General features: G+C 43.1%; 1 pseudogene; it reads left to right on the forward strand.

Moving 5' to 3' along the window:
- Positions 1 to 12,296: 12,296 nt before the first annotated feature.
- LOC117557032 lies at positions 12,297 to 13,205 on the forward strand (annotated as a pseudogene).
- Positions 13,206 to 14,692: the final 1,487 nt, after the last annotated feature.

A 14,692-nucleotide genomic window follows, 5' to 3' on the forward strand; every position in this document is an offset into this window, starting at 1 on the left:
CACGAGCCAAGGGACATACCGAAGAAGCTGAGGGTGGCAGAGACGTGGAGTACATCCGACTGAAGACGGTCAAACCCAAGTGGTGTGCCCCACGCTTCACCGGACCCCACAAGGTAACCCAGAGAACAGACCACGCTGTGCGACTAGAAGGAAAAGGAGACACGTGGTACCACTGGTCCCGATGTGTGGCGGCACCAACTCCAACCAGGACCCTTGAAGACACGGCTATCGACCTAGAGGACCTCCACATCCGGTCAGCAGAAGGCACCCCGACCCAGGACCCCACTGAGGACAACGGAGGGGGCCCATCCACAGTCTAGGAGATAACAGCCGGCAAGGAGGCACGACAAGGGACCGCACCCCCTGAGCAGGCGGTACACCACACGCATTACATACACCCACCACAGTAGGAGATCCATTTAAACTGACACACAGGACTAAGACTTTGAAAAAGACAATGGCAAAAGGCAAAAGGGGGAGCCCTAGCTCTCAGCTCGCATGCCTCGCTCTGGCCCTAATGGGGGTAGTCATGATCGGAATCCTAGTGATACTACTTGGAGAACGAGCCAGAGAGATCAAAGACAACACACCAAGAAATGTCGCTTCACCACCAAACCCCACACCACAAAATCACTCCAGTAAGACCCGTACAGAACGTGATGTTTCACAAACACGTGCCACGGTGTACACAGTAAATTTCACAAAATGCGACCAAAAAGCTTCACTTAAACGCGTTTCCCTTACACTGTGTATACCTGAAAAATCAAGAAACCCCTCTTTTGGTCCCGCGTGCCTGACATGAACTACACATGTTTAAATTCCACAGGCGGAAGACCACTAATCGGATTTAACAAAACCCTATGTACAACCATACTCCCCAAGAACCATACAGACCGAGGCATCATCCGAGCGGATGTTTGGTTCCATTGCGGGGCAAATCAATTGCATGATAGAATCCCTTTCAACTCCAGTGGTCTGTGTGCCTTAGTGACGTTACTCCTACCAGTCAACACGTTCAAAATGAAAGCCACAGAACTCCAACAACTCACTGAGAACTATCCATTCCTCAACAGGGTCAAACGAGACGCCACTGTCAAACCAGATCCAACGTACATAGACGGCATAGGGGTACCCAGAGGATTTCCCAATGAATACAAACTAGCAGACCAGGTGGCAGATGGGTTTGCCTCCATACCCTGCCCCTGGTGCACAATGAACAAAAATGTAGACAGAATAAATTACGTTCACTATAACGTCCAACGTCTTGGTAACCTCACTCATGATGGACTAGCGGCTGTTAGTGAACAATTGAAAGCCACTTCCCTGATGGCATACCAGAATAGAATGGCCCTAGATATGATTCTGGCAGAAAAAGGCGGTGTGTGTGCTATGTTCGGCGAGCAGTGCTGTACTTTCATTCCCAACAACACGGCTGTAGACGGGTCCTTACAACTAGCCCTAGATGGGCTGAAAACCCTCAATGCTAGAATGAAAGATCAGTCAGGAATAGACGGGAAATGGGACGAGTGGATGTCCGTTTTTGGTCGATACAAAGGTCTGGTGACCTCCGTCCTTGTATCAATTGCGGTGTTTGCGGCAATTCTCACTCTCTGTGGCTGTTGCTGCATCCCCTGCTTGCGGTCCATGGTCGAGAAACTCATCACGACTGCAGTCGGTCCAATCACGGAAGCCCACCATCAGCTACCCCCGTTGGAAAACCCAGAATATCAAGAACCGGAAGATAAAGGCACGTTCCCATTAGTTCCCTCCTCCCCGGCGTACATCCCATGGCAACGCAACGACATGGACGCATGAGAACCATAAACATCGGCTAAGAAACTGTATAGGCTAAATGATTTAAAGCATACTGAAATTACTGCACTGAACTATTGCTTCGCTTACATACATTGTTGTTATTGCCCCAATTTATGGAATGGGGCAAAAGGGGGATTGATGGCTTATTGATAAGACAAAAGTAACAGAAGTAAAGATATAGTAAAACAAGCTCAAATATAATGCTGCAATCATTGAGAAGCCTCAGTGGAAATATACTGTGTGAATACTGTGTGCAACAAAAACGCTGAGTTAACCAGATTAAGAACAGATGCATCCTGTTCTGTCCGTTCTGTCCAAACTGAAATGCCACAAGGTTGCAGAACTCATTGTTCTCACACTAAGCCACCCACCAAGCAGGCGCAACGTTTCTCAAGGGCAGTCTTGTGAGCGAAACCAAATAAGGCAGATTACACCAAGAGAGAGTACCAAAGGTGGGGGCTTCACAGCAAAAACTATAAGGACAGGATGTTTCTACAACTCGGCGCTCTCTTTAACTGGGATCTTACTCTGACGGACCTGTCACGGTGAGACCTCAAGAAGGAGTCCAAAGCGCTTTGTGGTATAAGTATCAAATTGAATGTATTTGCTGAACTGTGATTAAAGTACCAAAGTAATATCAGAACCAAATCAGAGTACGAAGTCCAGTGGTGTTTGACTGTTTGACTAGTCCTAGACTATTGCCTCTGCTCTCCAGAAAAGAACGGTTCACCGGGAACATCGGGCCAGACCCTGCTCTGGCCATATCCAAAACGATCTGCGCGGAGTACGGACTAGGTCCTGTACACTCCAACATTCCCCATATTTATTTGGAAGTAGATTTGAAGATACATGAGTTTCTGACTGCCGCTAGCTGAAGCTTGGTTGCTAGGTTACTAGCTGGGTGTTCTCCAATAAGGGGCCGGGAGAAACAAAGTTAGTGATTACTGGTTCCATGTTGATTTATTTCAATACAGATTGTTGGGGGGAACTGAAAGGCTCTTACCGCACAGGTTACTTTGCAGCCCGGACATTTCCCCAAAACACATTTAGACGCGATCGCTACACAGAAGTACCTTTCAAATCCCATAATTTTTAAGACCTTCTAAATCATATTTAAGACCTTTCTTATTTTTAAGGCCTTAAATTGAGATGATCAAATGTAAGACTTTTTAAGACCCCGCAGGAACCCTGCATAATAGATTGCCCGATCGGGCAACCAGCAGGTGAGGCTTCATTGCCCAAGCTAAATACTAGATTGCCTCGGGCCATCGGGCAGTCCTTAATGTCGAGCCCTGCTGTTTTCCACGACAATAATTTTAGAGAGGAGAGAGCTCCAGAGGCACAAATGGTCCTGAGGCCAGAGCCTCGAGCACTAGGGGCAGGTCCCACTGCGGGGTGGAGACGTGCACTACAGGGCGCAGTCTCCTAACCCCCTGCAGTGTTTCCCCTACCATTGTCTTGGCGGGGCGCTGCGCCCTGCCAACGGAGCCCCGCGCCCCGCCTGCAATTCAAGGTGTTTTTTTAATTTAATAAAGTAAATATTAATATATTTTTATAAATAAAAATAATACAGCTTCCGGCTTCCCGACTGTCTCCCTTCTCCTGGCAAATATCCTAAACCTTAATAAATAAAATGGATAATTGATCGACAATAACAATTTAACATAAACAAAACAAGGATAAGTTTGACTCAATGTTTTGTAAAGTACCCGTTACGGTTAAAAAAACAAACATTAGATAATAATACAGCTTCCGGCTTCCCGAGACACGTGGAGGAGACACAAACAATTCTTCCAATTGAAATGCATTACTGAAAATCGTGCTTTCTGACACAAAATAAATGTGTGCATAAACACCATATCCCAACGTGCATTGTGACAAAAACATCCAATCAACGCTGAGGATTTTCGAAAAGTCCTAAATCTGTTTCCGGTATTGTTTAGGACTTTATTTTGAAATTCAGTTCCTGACGAATGTCAAAAAAGCCCCAGATTATGGAATTAAACCAATAAATAAAAACAAGGATAAATCTGTGTTATTGTTGTAAATAACAGTGTGTTATTTAGAAAAGAATAACAAATTAGAAGGAAAAAAATATTTAAAAAAATACAGATTTCAGTATCCTGAGGCTCTGAGCCCCATTTATTTTCCTCACAGACGGCAAAACAAGTCAGAAATTATACGATTTAAAATAAAAGCAATAATCGTGGCTTGATATTGAGTAAGAACATGTTTTTATGAACCACACAGCTTCCGGTCTTCCACGACCCGACCGGACAAAAATACGTGTTGCAGGCACGAAACACACTACCAATCAGAGGTCGCGTTAACCGAATATTATTTTGAACAATGACGGAAAAATCTAAAAGCCGTCCGTCATTTTGACGGATTAGAACAAACTCAGAACAGCGCCACAGTTTCCCCGCAGCGAGGCTCCGGTGTTATGCCGTGTTATGCATGCCCGCCCAAAAGGAAATGATACCGTTTCCAAACCTAACTTTGCCGAACAGATCATTGAAATGTCTGAGTATTTGCTTTACGCTGTGCGCGCTCCCGCGAGGTGTAGTGGGCATGCATAACACGGCGCTAATAGTCCCCTGTTGACAGTTCACGAGCGAGCTCTTCCTGCAGACTCGAGGGGACTCAGACTCAGTGGGGACTCAGAGCCGTACGCGTATAGCAGATCCAGAGTTCCAGACTCGTCATGCACAGTGCGGGAACTGGGAAGTCATTTTACTTGGGGGGTGCGGACAAAAGTGGGGAGAGATTTCAACAACAGTAACATGACGTTTTTCAAATGTACACCATTCGCAGCCCCGCCTCCAGCACCGCTACTTCCCGCGGCTATTGTGCACGAGTCAACAGCAGACTCAGAGATTCGCAAATCCTGACTCACTGTGCAAAACAGAGCAGACTCGTGCGGACTCAGAGCCGTAACCGTATAGCAGCAGATCCAGAGATCCAGCAGACTCGTCATCATGCACGAGTCAACAGCAGACTCAGATTTGCCAAATCGCAAAATAGCCCTTTTTTGTGATCAACATTTTTTATTAAAGCAAAAGACACTGTGTAGCGGAGGTTAATGTAACGTTAGTTTAATATGCTCGTGAAATGCAACAACCTTTCGGTTTCACCGATAGGATTTCTACGCTCTTGGTGATGCTGACTCAAATGACTCGTATGATCCGGATCTCTTCAATGACTGACTCAGAAGACTCAGAGTCCGTAAAAGGATCCAGATTTGCCATCTCTAGTTTGCTCTCTCTGGTGGCCCCTTATAATTCACTGCCTGATACTCTCTCCCCCTCATTATAATTAGAATCCTAACCGTCACATCCTTTCCAGGTCGTAACCTAAAATGGACGCCCACGTGCTTACTCCTCCTCATGCCTTAAAACTAAAATGGCAGCCCACTTGAAATTAATCAAGAGAACACGTGAATTGTAAATAAATAAGGACAACATAACAATTTGGAATGAACATGTTATTGGGGTTACACAGGTCCAACATAGGATTAAGAAAATACATGGCAATTTACCTGCTTACGGGGACACACGGTAGCTTCACAAACTAACTCACAGACAAATAAGCTCCTCCCACACCTATATATACAAGAGTGCAGAAGCCCTTTTCGGCTCACTCAGTCCTGATGCATGGCAGCGAAGGCATCTCTCCTGCTTACTCGTCTCTGATATCCTCCTGAATGCTGAAAGCACAAACGCACAGCTACATGTTCCTATAATACACACTGCTTGGATTTGATCACCTTGCAGGGCTATCCTGGGGGGAGATTGTTTAGTTATAATAAGTCGAAACAATCAGACTCCTGGGTTTACTACTGAAGATGTGTATTAGATAGATATCACTCAATGTCATTTCATTTTTCTTGGGGCCTACGGTGAGAGTTGGTATGGAGTCAGATTTGGGTCAATATTCTAGCGCGTAAAACAAGCTACTCACGAGCGGAAAATGTGTTTTTACACGCGCATAAAATGACCCTCGCGCGCAGATTAAACCCCCGCGAGCGGCTCTGCGCCCGCGAGCGGCTCTGCGCTCGCTCGCGAGAGAGACAGCCCTCTTGCTTGCTCGCGGGAGTGTCAGCCTCGCGGAGTCTGTCTACGCGCGCGTGAAAAGTTTCTGGCACTTTGGGGCGGAGCCACTGGACTTTGATTGACAGCTGCCAGGCAACCCGGGGTTGCCAGGTTTGATAAATGCCTGAACTACCAAGAGCCGAGCAGTGACGGCAGCAAAATCTAGGTGCGTACAGCAGACAGTAGCTAGCAGTTTTCGACGGACACAGCCTACTGAAAAATATATTGTTTTATATCAAATTAATGTATATTACATTACATTGCATTTAGCTGACGCTTGTATCCAAAGCGACTTACAATAAGTACATTCGACCAGGAAGACACAACCTTGAAGAAAACAGAATCATATATATATATTAGCTGTACACTTTACGAATATAATAGTTTTTTATGGACAACTTTACCATTCAATCTCGTCCAACTGATTTTGCTGCCGTCACTGCTCGGCTCTTGGCAGTTCAGGCATTTATCAAACCTGGCAACCCCGGGTTTCCTGCCAGCTGTCAATCAAAGTCCAGTGGCTCCGCCCCAAAGTGCCAGAAACTTTTCACGCGCGCGTAGACAGACTCCGCGAGGCTGACACTCCCGCGAGCAAGCAAGAGGGCTGTCTCTCTCGCGAGCGAGCGCAGAGCCGCTCGCGGGGGTTTAATCTGTGCGCGAGGGTCATTTTATGCGCGTGTAAAAGCACATTTTCCGCTCGTGAGTAGCTTGTTTTACGCGCGAGAATATTGACCCAAATCTGACTCCATAGTTGGCCTGCCTCGTGGTGAACAAGGATGGCCCGAGCACTCGATCTTAGGATCCAAGCCTCTTATTCCCTAACGCAGCCGGTGCCCCATGTTCTCATTTCTGGGGTAGGTTGGCTCTCTCCGATGGCCCCTCAGGGGTCGCTGCCTGATACTAGGCTTGTTGGAGACGCGTTGCAGCTTGCCTCGAAAGTAGACGAGAGTAGCCGATCGCAGCCGGGGGAGGCCTCAAAAAGCTCGCCTTAAGTCGGACAGCTCGGACTCGGAGTCGGCTTGACTGGCTGGGTTTGCAATGGCGGAAATTGCGTTGGCGTTTTTCGTTGCAGATGAAGTGGATGCAATAGAAATCCCACATGTATTGTATGGAGAAGGGCATGATGAACACCGTCTGCGGAGGTAATTACGTATCTTCTTATTTGATAGGGACAGAGCATGTTAATGAACATCAGTATAAAATACAAGAAGTATAAATGTGTTTGAGCAAACGTGCTAATTGACATCCGTAGTAGGCTGCCTAGGCAGGTAACAAAAACAGATACACAATACAATACACAAGTAAAAATAAAAAATATATTGTAGGCTACTTCATGTATCTAGGCCTACTACTGGCTGCATCAGTCTAAATTAAAAAGTATGATCGATTATCCGGACTGATTACTTTACTCACAAATTGTGCAAAATGATGACACTGTTAGTCTTTTTTAGTCCTAATGGGATAAGATAAAAGCTACTTTACTAAAGATATAGAAAGCAAGCAAGATAGTAGTACAAAGATACAATAAATAAACAAGAATAAAACTGAAGATAATATAGGCCTACAGCAGCAGCAGCTGTTTATATATATATATATATATATATATATATATATATATATAAAGAATGTTGAATAGGTCTAATGATTTATGCTCATCATTTGCTCCTGTGTCTGCCTTCCTTAGATCCGTTCCAAAGGTCCAACAATTGGTGGAAGAAGTGGTCCCACAGTACAGTCCTTCAGACTTCAAAAGTAATTTCCGATTGTCCAGGGGACATGTGGAAGTATGTGTGTGTGTGTGTGTGTGTGTGTGTGTGTGTGTATATATATAAATAACATCAAATATGTATTATCTGGACTGGTGATATTAAAAGCCATTTATTCCTTTCTACCAAACAGGATGTGATGACGACTATTGACACTCCTTAGAATACCCTTGCTGTCACGGACCACTATTGCGGTAAGCATGTTGTAACTTCCGGTTGTTGTCATCTCCGGGTATCCCGTGTGTCCGTTCTGTTGCTGATAGCTTATTATCTTAACTTAATCGATCGTTTTAAAACTCTTGATCACGGCAACTGCCTGACGTTGTAATCACACGTTACTACAGCTTAAGCTCTCACAACTCTCCTTCTCTTAGCGACTGTAACTCCACAGTTGCCTACACTCTTTTCGGGTTTGCTAACGGTAGCTACTTTAGCTTGATAGCTAGCCATGGCTCTTTCCCCACCCTCGGGTGCTATTTCCTGCTCTAACTGTCTCATGTTTGGTTACTTCCCTACCTCCTTTACTGGTACCGGTACATGTGTTAAATGTAGTATAGTTGTTAGGTTGGAGGCGGGAATCATAGCCATAGAAGCCCGGCTCCGCATCTTAGAGAGTAACTCAGCTACAGTAAAGCCCATGTTAGCCGGTGCGGAACGGCAAAAGGTAGCTCCTATTAGCCGTCCCCCGGCAACTCCCGAGCAGCAGGGAGACTGGGTGACTGTTCAGAAGGGGCATAACGCGAAACCCGCAGGTCCCCACCAACCCGTTCACGTATCTAACAGATATTCCCCATTCAGCGAGACACCCGCTGAGAAGCCAACTCTGGTTATTGGTAGCTCTATTATGAGACACGTGAATTTAGAGACCGAAGCCTCCACAGTCACATGCATTCCGGGGGCCAGATCGGGCGACGTTGAGGCGCATCTTAAACTGCTGGCTAAAAATAAACGTAAATACAGTAGGATTGTTATTCACGTCGGTGGTAATGATGTTCGTATACGCCAATCAGAATGCACCAAACTTAATGTGGAGTCGGTGTGTAGTTATGCTAAAACAATGTCGGACACCGTAATCTTCTCTGGTCCCCTCCCCAATCTGATCAATGATGACATGTATAGCCGCATGTCATCATTTCAGCGCTGGTTGTCTTGGTGGTGCCCAGCAAACAATGTGGGCTTCGTAAATAATTGGACAGCCTTCTGGGGAAAACCTGGTCTGATTAAGAGAGACGGCATTCATCCTACTTTGGAAGGTGCAAATCTCATTTCGGCAAACATTTCAGGGCTTTGTGGACTTAATCCATGACAAACTGGAGTTGAGACCAGGAGGCGGAGTCGCAGTCTTACACGCTTCTCTGCGCTCTCTCCTAGGCAGTCATCCATAGGAATCCCGAACCCAATAAAATACCCAATATTAGCGGTGTGTGTGTCTGCCCAAGGACAATTTAAGGTAAAACCTAATAGAGGTGTCATACATAATAACCTAATAAAAGTAAATGTAACAACTACTACAGTGCAATAAAACAGGAATATTAAATGTGGTCTCTTAAACATAAGATCTCTAGCATCTAAAGCAATATTGGTAAATGATTTAATATCAGATTATAATATTGATATATGCTGTCTCACTGAAACTTGGTTGAGACATGAAGAATATGTCAGCATAAATGAGGCCACTCCACCCAGCCATATCAATACTCATATTGCCCGAGGCACGGGCCGAGGAGGTGGAGTTGCAGCCATCTTTGACTCAAGTTTACTTATCAATACTAAACCAAAATTAAATTATACCTCCTTTGAAAGTCTCGTTTTTAGTCTTACGCATCCGACCTGGAAAACTTTGAGGCCAATCTTATTTGTTACAGTGTACCGTGCACCAGGTCCTTATTCAGAATTCTTATCAGAATTCTCTGAGTTTTTATCAACTTTGGTACTTAAAACAGATAAAGTAATTATCGTAGGTGACTTTAATATTCATGTTGACGATGATAAAAATAGCCTTACTGTTGCATTTAACTCTATATTAGATTCTGTTGGTTTTTGTCAGAGTGTAAATAAACCAACCCACTGCTATAATCACACTCTCGACCTTGTTCTGACTTATGGTATTGAAATTGAGCAACTATTAGTCGAACCGCATAATCCTGCTTTATCCGACCATTTCTTAGTAACTTTTGAAGTACTGTTACGAGACTACAAAGCATTAGTCAAAAGCTCATGCAGCAGAAACCTATCTGTTAGTGCTATAGCCAAATTTAAGGAAGAGATTCCACCAATACTTAACTCGATAGCATGTCTGCATGTAGGGGAGGAAACTTATACAAAATGTACACCACCTGTTGGAGTTTTGAGGTTTTTACAACCCCACTCGGCTCCGCGTGTCGTTTTGACGAGTCCTGCTTAAAATCATAACAGGAAGGAAATCAGACAGAGAACACCCAGATACCAGTTTAAACAATCTGTTTTAATTATCAAAGGTAATAATGCAATGCACTATAATACATTACAACACCATATAATACAATATACTAAAATCATATTGTAATGTTTTAAGAAGTAGCCGGCCACTTCTGCCCTGGTTCGCGTGCTGCGGAGATCCTTCCGGTCCTGACAGCATGTGAAGAGAGGCCGAACTCAGGAATCAACAGAATATATACCAGAAGACAGAAGGAAGGGGTGAGGTCAGCTGGTCATCTTTTCAGGTCCCCTCATTGGCAGACGCAAAATATGCTTTGTCACAGTGACCCAGCGCTGGCCAGCAGAAAACCAAACGGGCCCATTTTACAACAAAACACATCTTATCACCCAAGTCATGTGTTTCTTTATGAAAGCCATACTTGTTAGGAATAAAACAGTCATTATCCCATGACATCCTCAGAACTAGCCTAACTGTCTTCATACCCCCCCAATCATCTCTGAACTTTTATTCACCCGAAGTAAGCTCACCCTTAGTCTAAAAGGACCATTGTCTCTCTTAACTGTGTGACTAAATTCTCAAGGCCTGCAGGATGTGCATAATTAACTTAGAACGAATTTAGCCACTATATCTAATGGTTAACCAAGAAAAACACTCAAAAGGGTAATCTTTTCACTCAAAACAGAACTCACAAGTAATTCTGCATTTTACCCCTCAAAAATAGCCTAAAGCACCCTTTTGATGAAAAGGGTACAAGTGAAAGAAAAAGACTATTGCGCTAATCTACTTTAAAGAAAAAGGGAACATTGTTTCAGGAATCTATAAAAAACCTCTCTATATTTAAGAGGAAAAATGTATTTTGTTCCTTCAACTATTAATACACAGGAATGTATATACCCACACATATATTTAGGGATAACATGATGCAATACACCTCTTATATATTGGTGAGATTAAAATGAATATACCAAAAATATGCTGCATCACATCTTCTGCATAATTCTCTTCATAAACTTCCGCACACCCCAAATTGATCATGTTGATAGTGCTACAGATGCGCTTCGAATAAAATTAGACTCTGTTGCTCCTTTGAAAAAGAAGAAAATAAAACAACATAGATTAGCTCCATGGCATAATGCCGAAACCCGCAAAATAAAGCAAAAGTCGAGACAACTTGAAAGGATATGGCGTTCCACTAAACTTGAAGAATCTCGTTTAATTTGGCATATTACTCTCAATGAATATAAGAAAGCACTACGTAAAGCGAGAGCAGCCTACTACTCTTCATTAATAGATGAGAATAAGAATAATGCAAGATTTATTTTCAGCACTGTAGCCAGGCTGACAGAGAGCCACAGCTCGATTGAGCCTTCTATTCCCATAGCACTCAGTAGTAAACATTTGATGTGCTTTTTTAACGATAAAATTGTTACTCTTGGAAACAAAATTAATGACCTCTTGCCTTTGACCAGTATAGTGTTATCAACAGCTCCCGGAAACGTAAGTTCTAATATTACACTAGATAGTAAACTAGAATGCTTTTCAGCCATTAACCTTGAACAATTAAATTCAATGATTCTCTCTTCTAAACCATCAACGTGTATGTTAGACCCAATTCCAACTAAGCTGTTGAAGGAAGTTTTTCCATTAATTAGCACTTCTTTATTAAATATTATGAATATGTCTTTATTATCAGGCTATGTTCCACAATCATTCAAAGTAGCAGTGATAAAACCGCTTCTTAAAAAGCACAACCTCGATCCAGAGGTTTTAGCCAATTATAGACCTATTTCTAATCTTCCGTTCCTCTCAAAAATTCTTGAGAAAGCGGTCGCAAAACAGTTGTGTGATTACTTAAAAAACAATGATTTATTTGAAGATTTTCAGTCTGGCTTTAGAACACATCATAGCACAGAGACAGCTCTGGTTAAAGTTACAAATGACATTCTAATAGCCTCTGACAAGGGACGTGTCTCTATTCTTGTTTTGCTCGATCTCAGTGCTGCATTTGATACTATCGACCATGATATCTTATTGCAAAGACTAGAGCATTTAGTTGGCATACAGGGAACTGCTTTAGGCTGGTTTAGGTCCTATCTATCTGAACGCTCTCAGTTTGTACGTGTCAATGATGAATCTTCCACGCAAACCAAAGTTAGCCATGGAGTGCCACAGGGCTCAGTGCTCGGACCTATTTTGTTCACATTATATATGCTTCCGTTAGGCAATATTATAAGGAATCATTCTGTAAACTTTCATTGTTATGCGGATGATACTCAACTATATTTATCAATCAAGCCTGATGAAATTAATCATCTAAATAAAATTCAAGACTGCCTTAAGGACTTAAAAACGTGGATGACCTTAAACTTTTTGATGTTAAACACGACCAAAACTGAAGTTATTGTACTTGGCCCGAAGAATCTACGAAACAAATTATCTAAGGATATACTAACTATGGATGGCATTAATTTGGCCTCCAGTGAGACTGTAAGGAATCTTGGTGTTATATTTGATCAGGATTTATCCTTTAACGCCCACATAAAATCAACTTCAAGGACCGCCTACTTCCATCTACGTAACATTGCAAAAATCAGGCATATCTTGCCTCAAAACGATGCAGAGAAACTAGTCCATGCATTTGTTACTTCAAGGCTGGATTATTGTAACTCTTTATTATCAGGGTGTACCAAGAAGTCAGTCAAGTCGCTTCAGCTGATTCAAAATGCTGCAGCTCGTGTACTAACCAGAGTTAGGAAAAGGGACCACATTACTCCTGTTCTGGCTGCCTTACACTGGCTCCCTATAGAACACAGGATATAATTCAAAATTCTTCTTCTCGCCTACAAAGCCCTTAATGGGCAGGCGCCATCTTACCTTAAAGAACTCATTATACCCTACTGTCCTACTAGGGCATTGCGTTCCAAGAATGCAGGGTTGTTGGTTGTTCCTAGAGTTTCTAAAAGTACAATGGGAGCCAGAGCCTTTTCTTATCAAGCTCCACATTTGTGGAATCAGCTTCCAGTTTGTGTTCGGGCGGCAGACACCCTATCCGTTTTGAAGAGTGCGCTTAAGACCGCGCTTAAGACCTTCCTTTTTGATAAAGCTTATAGTTAGGGCTGATTAGATTCAGCCCCTAGTTTTGCTGATATAGGCTTAGTTTGTCGGGGGACATCTTACTTCTTCCTTCTCTCTGTCTATACCTGTGTACTCTCATGTTCCGATTAACCCAGCTTCCCCAAATGTCTTTCTTTTTGGTGTCTATATACGCCGGGATCCGGAGTCATGGATGATCCTGCGCTCCTGTGTCCTGGATCGCGAGCCCTGGATCTTGAGTGGTGGCTGTGGTCCTGGATCATAGGTCCTGGATGGATATCCTCGTGGATTCATCTTCCTATTATACACACATGCATTTCCAAACATTTGGACTACCTATGTTGCAAATGTATTATCTTTTCAATTTACACACGGCATCAATTGCACGTCTGTCCGTCCTGGGAGAGGGATCCCTCCTCTGTTGCTCTCCCTGAGGTTTCTCCCATTTTTCCCTTTAAACTGTGGGTTTTCTTCGGAAGTTTTTCCTTGTACGATGTGAGGGTCTAAGGACAGAGGGTGTCGTATTGTCATACTGATATTTTGTACAAACTGTAAAGTCCACTGAGACAAATGTAACATTTGTGATATTGGGCTATATAAATAAACATTGATTGACCCCCCCCCCACCCCACACAAATAACCACTGTCATATTCTTTGTGGAAGACATTTGTTTTTTATTTCCTTTCCTTTTATGCCCACAGTATTGAGTATGTAAGTCGCTTTGGATTAAAGCGCCTAACATGTAATGTAATGTCAACCAAAATGATTGGGCAAGTAAAAATAAATGCATACAGTGTAGCGCTTTCTGAACATAAAACTCAAAGAATATTCACATGACCATGATACTGCTAACGGCCGCTAGTTTGGGGACAGCGTCCTTCAGTGAAATATCTATCAAACTCTAATTCGATATGCTATAACATATTATAACATTAACAGTACAAAATAGGTATTATTTGTGACATGTCTTCTCTACTGTTGATGTGTTTTATACTGCACGTTTATAGCCTATATTATTTGATGTTTATTTTATTCAAATGTAATTGTGTCAATACATTATTCCACCGTTTGAATGCCTGAACACATTTGGGATAGTTAAAGTATCCATCTATCTGGTGTAAAGCAATGTTAGGGTATCAATTACCTCTGGTAAACTGCCAGTTTTTGGTGTACAAGTTATGGATGTTGTTTTTGTCTATGCTGTCAGGCATTACAGGGAGAAGCATGGAGATGGCAACACCAGTTCTCCGCATCCTGAATCCCCAAGCTCCAGGGGATCGCACACAGGAAGAGTTGCAAATCATGGTCACATCATACTGTCATATCAATATCAGCACTCCTGCTAAATGTGTTGTTTTATTTTGGTCATTAAAAACTGGCATCAAATTATCATTACATTTGTTTTCACTAACCTCAGACGAGCGCGCTGGACTCATCCTCGTGGCCAGGGGATGATGCTGACCTGGTAGCTGCGAGCCAGGCTGTGGAAGAAGGCAAGTGAGACACA

Source organism: Gymnodraco acuticeps, unplaced genomic scaffold (assembly GCF_902827175.1).
Source record: "Gymnodraco acuticeps unplaced genomic scaffold, fGymAcu1.1, whole genome shotgun sequence".
Taxonomy (NCBI): Eukaryota; Metazoa; Chordata; class Actinopteri; order Perciformes; family Bathydraconidae; genus Gymnodraco; species Gymnodraco acuticeps.